Below are 5,105 nucleotides of genomic sequence, written 5' to 3'. Positions count from 1 at the left end.
CTTCCCTGGTGGTCCAGTGGTTAAGGGTCCATGTTTCCACTGCAGCGGGTGCAGCTTCCCATCCCGGTTGGGGAGATAAGATCCTACATGCTGCGTGGTGTGGCCAAAAAGAAAAAAGAAAACATTTTGTAAGTTTGATTGTCTGCAGCTATAAATACCCGTTTCACTAATCATGTTCAACAGTCATGCTTTTGTATAATAATATGTTCAGTGGCTTCTAAAAAACAAACAATAAGTTCAAAAAATCAGATTTAGTCTAACTGTGAATACTAAACTAGTTCTAAGTGATGAAAAGATCAGAGAAACTTATAAACATCACTTATGTTCTACGTTTACTCCTTGGAAGAAAAGTTATGACCAACCTAGATAGCATATTCAAAAGCAGAGACATTACTTTGCCAACAAAGGTCCGTCTAGTCAAGGCTATGGTTTTTCCTGTGCTCATGTATGGATGTGAGAGTTGGACTGTGAAGAAGGCTGAGCGCGGAAGAATTGATGCTTTTGAACTGTGGTGTTGGAGAAGACTCTTGAGCGTCCCTTGGATTGCAAGGAGATCCAACCAGCCCATTCTAAAGGAGATCAGCCCTGGGTGTTCTTTGGAGGGAATGATGCTAAAGCTGAAACTCCAGTACTTTGGCCACCTGATGCGAAGAGTTGACTCATTGGAAAAGACTCTGATGCTGGGAAGGATTGGGGGCAGGAGGAGAAGGGGACGACAGAGGATGAGATGGCTGGATGGCATCACCGACTCGATGCACATTAGTTTGGGTGAACTCTGGGAGTTGGTGATGGACAGGGAGGTCTGGCGTGCTGCGATTCATGGGGTCGCAGAGAGTCGGACATGACTGAGGGACTGAACTGAAATGACTGATGCTCTGTGTAGGAATATCCAGTAATATATAAAAATCGTGATATAAATAAATAAACAAGACAAAATAATGAGGAATAAGATTAAACAGAGGAAAAGAAAAACTGTATTGAAAGTAAATATCAGCTAAAGTAACCATCATTGAGCGATCCGGCCTCAGGAGCCGCAGGAAGTGCCGCTGGCGCCATCTGGCGGCCAATGGTGGGATAAAGTCTCAAAGGCGGAAGGAAGAGCAGAGTCCAAACAAAATTGGTTTAAAACAATTTTATTGCATTATAAAAATTTACAAACATCTGGAGGGACACTGTTTGAGAAGACTCTTTTTCGAAGATGTATAGGAAACAGTGGTTTAGGATGAGAAGGGAAGGATTGAGAGTTTGGGGTGAGCTATTATACATAGGATGATTAGACAACAAGGCCTTACTGTATAGTATAGCATAGAGAACTATACTCACGATCCTGTAATAAACCATAATGCAAAAGAACATGAAAAGCATGTATATATGTGTGTAACCAAATCACTGTTCTGTATGGCAGAAATTCACACAACACTGTAAATCAACTCTAATAAAATTAACAGCCACAACAAAAAAGAAACACTGGCTTGGGTATTTAAGAAGAACTGTCAGCAAACATCTTACTAAATGGTGAAAGACTGAAAGTCTTCCTTCTAAGATCAGGACAAGAAATGATGCTACCTTTGCATCTTTCACTCAAAAATGTAGCCGAATTTCTATTCAGAGCAGTTAAGCTAGAAAAAAATGAAAGGCAGTTAAGTTTGAAAGTTGTAAGGTTATCTTTATTTGCAGATAACATGATCTTATACATATAAAATGCTAAAGGGGACACCCCTGGTGAGTCTCTGGTGAAGATTTCCCCAACAACAACAGTTAAAGAATCCACACTAAAAACCTGCTGTGAGTGTACTATAGCCTGCCAGACTCCTCTGTCAATGGAATTTTCCAAGCAAGAATACTGGAGTGTGTTGTTATTTCCTACTCCAGGGTATCTTCCCAACCCAGGGATCGAACCAGCATCTCTTGCATCTGCTGCATTGGCAGGCAGTTTCTTTACCTTTGCACCACATAATGGGAAGATGTCCTGTGTTCATGGATTGGAAGGCAGTATTATTAAGATGGCAATACCAAGCCTTCCCTGGTAGCCCAGTGATCAAGGCTCCTTGCTTCAAATGCAGGGATGAAGGTTCCATCCCTGGTCAAGGAATTAACATCCCACACACTGCATGGCATGAGACAAAAAAAAAAAAAAAGTCCCCAAAGCAATAACGCAATCTAGGGACCCAATATAATCTCTATCAAAATACCAAAATAAGACAAAACAAAAGCCCAGTCCTTATTTGCAGAACGGAAGAGGTGACTCTAAACTTCATAGGGAACCACAAGGGACCCCACATACCAAAACAATCCTGGAAATGAACACGGTTAGAGGATTCACACATCTCGATCTCAAAGCTGACTACAAAGCCACAGTAATCAGAACAATATGGTGCTGCTATAAAGACATAGAAATCAAGGGAGTAGATGCAGAGCCCAGAAGTAAACCTATCCATCAATGGCCAGTTGATTTTTGATAAGGGAGCCAAGTCCATTCAATGGCAGAAAGAGTTGTCTCTTCAACAAATAGTGCTGGGATAGCCAGATACCCCCTTGCAAAAGTCTGAAGTTGTACCTTTACATCATACCATATACAACTTTTAAACCATCAAAGTCCTAAATGTAAGAACTAAAACTAGAAAACTCTTAGAAGAAAATACTGGGCTAAATCGTCATGACTTGATTTGGTGATGAGTTCTTAGGACACCAAAAGCACAGGCAACAGAAGAAGAAAACAGGAAAACTGGACTTCATCAAAATGAAAGATTTTGTGCATCATCACGCTATCAAGAGAATGAAAAAACCCACAGAATGGGAAAAGTATTTGCAAATCATATAAGTGGTAAGGTCTAGATTCAGACTCTACCAAGACTCCTACAAGCCCCCTGTCCCCAGCAGGGCTCCTACAACTTGACAGAAAGACAATCCAAAATAAAGATGGGCACACCTGGAGAAGGAAATGGCAATCCACTCCAGCATTCTTGCCCGGAGAATCCCCAAGGACAGGGGAGCCTGGCAGGCTGCAGTCCGTGGGGTCACAAAGAGTCAGACACGACTGAGCAGGCACGGGCGCATCTTGTTGCATAAAAATGGGGAAGTGTCGCTAGTTAGAGATGCTGGGATACAGGATGCACCGATTCCAGCAACTAGGATGCTGGAATACGGGTCCTCTGGTTCCTACACACAGCATTCTGTCCTGGACTGTTGTACTGAATGTGTTGTGTAATGATGAATCCTTAATTAGCAACAAGCAGTTCTTAAAAAAAATTTTTTTAATTCATTTATTTATTTTGTCTGTGCTGAGTCTTTGTTGCTGCACGTGGGGTTTTCTCAAGTTGCAGCGAGCAGGGGCTACTCTCTAGTTTCCGTGCGCCAGCTTCTCATTGCTGTGGCTTCTCTTGTTTCGGAACACAAGTTCTAGGCCACACGGGCTTCAGTAGTTGCAGCTACTGGACTCTAGAGCACAGGCTCAATAGTTTTCAGTTCAGTTCAGTCGCTCAGTCCTGTCCGACTCTTTGCAACCCCACGGACTGCACCACGCCAGGCCTCCCTGTCCATCACCAACTCCCGGAGCTTACTCAAATTCATGTCCATTGAGTCGGTGATGCCATCCGACCATCTCATCCTTTGTCGTCCCCTTCTCCTCCCGCCTTCAATCTTTCCCAGCATCAGGGTCTTTTCAAATGAGTCAGCTCTTTACATCAGGTGGCAAAGTATTGGAGTTTCAGCTTCAGCATCAGTCCTTCCAATAGTTGTTATATATGTTTATATATTAGTAAGCATTTTGGGGAGAAGGCAATGGCGACCCACTCCAGTACTCTTGCCTGGAAAATCCCACGGACGGAGGAGCCTGGTAGGCTGCCGTCCATGGGGTCGCTAAGAGTCGGATACGACTAAGCGTCTTCATTTTCACTTTTCACTTTCATGCATTGGAGAAGGAAATGGTAACCCACTCCAGTGTTCTTGCCTGGAGAATCCCAGGGACGGGGGAGCCTCATGGGCTGCCGTCTATGGGGTCGCACAGAGTCGGACACGACTGAAGCGACTTAGCAGCAGCAGCAGCAGCAAGCATTTTGGAGTAGGAAATGGCAACCCACTCCATTTCCCACTGGAGAATCCCATGGACAGAGGAGCCTGGTGTGCCGCAGTCTACGGGGTCGCAAAGAGTCAGACACGACTGAGCGGCTGAACAACAGCGAGGTTGAGCCCAGAGCCAGGAGAGCGTTGGGAGCAGAAAATCTTGACCGTCAGTAAATGGGAACAGGCGCCCTCTGGCGGCCGCGTGGAGGAATCGACAGAGGGCGGTGAGGGCGGTAGCCGGAAGCGTCCCTTGAGAAAGACGGTGAAGAGTCCGGGGGACTGTGGTGACTGTGGTGACTGCGGTCACTGCGATGACTGCAGGACCAGGGTGGTAACTGCGGGAGGGGCCAGAAGTGATCGGATCAGGGTGCCAGTCGGAGATCAGACCATCAGGATTTCCCGAAGTGTTGATTCACACCCCTACCGGCCACATGTGGGTGGAGAAAGGGAAGTAAAATAGGACTTCCTCAGCTCAACATTGTTTTATGAGATTTTTTTTTTCATGCTGTGTTGTTAGTTGGCTCATTGAAAACTTCAACTTGCTGTGTGCTGGCAACTATTAACACAGTATTTACGTGATAATTATAACTGTTTACATTGCATTTACATTGTATTAGGTATTATAAGTAAGTAATCTCATAGCAAACACCCTCTTCCAACAACACAAGAGAAGACTCTACACATGGACATCACCAGATGGTCAACACCGAAATCAGATTGATTATGTTCTTTGCAGCCAAAGATGGAGAAGCTCTATACAGTCAACAAAAACAAGACCCGGAGCTGACTGTGGCTCAGATCATGAACTCCTTATTGGCAAATTCAGACTTAAATTGAAGAAAGTAGGGAAAACCACTAGACCATTCAGGTATGACCTAAATCAAATCCCTTATGATTATACAGTGGAAGTGAGAAATAGATTTAAGGGCCTAGATCTGATAGACAGAGTGCCTGATGAACTATGGAATGAGGTTCGTGACTTTGTACAGGAGACAGGGATCAAGACCATCCCCATGGAAAAGAAATGCAAAAAAGCAAAATGG

The sequence above is a fragment of the Bison bison genome, unplaced genomic scaffold, assembly GCF_000754665.1.
Source record: "Bison bison bison isolate TAMUID 2011002044 unplaced genomic scaffold, Bison_UMD1.0 scf7180017864285, whole genome shotgun sequence".
Lineage (NCBI taxonomy): Eukaryota > Metazoa > Chordata > Mammalia > Artiodactyla > Bovidae > Bison > Bison bison.
This window is presented reverse-complemented; position numbering follows the sequence as displayed.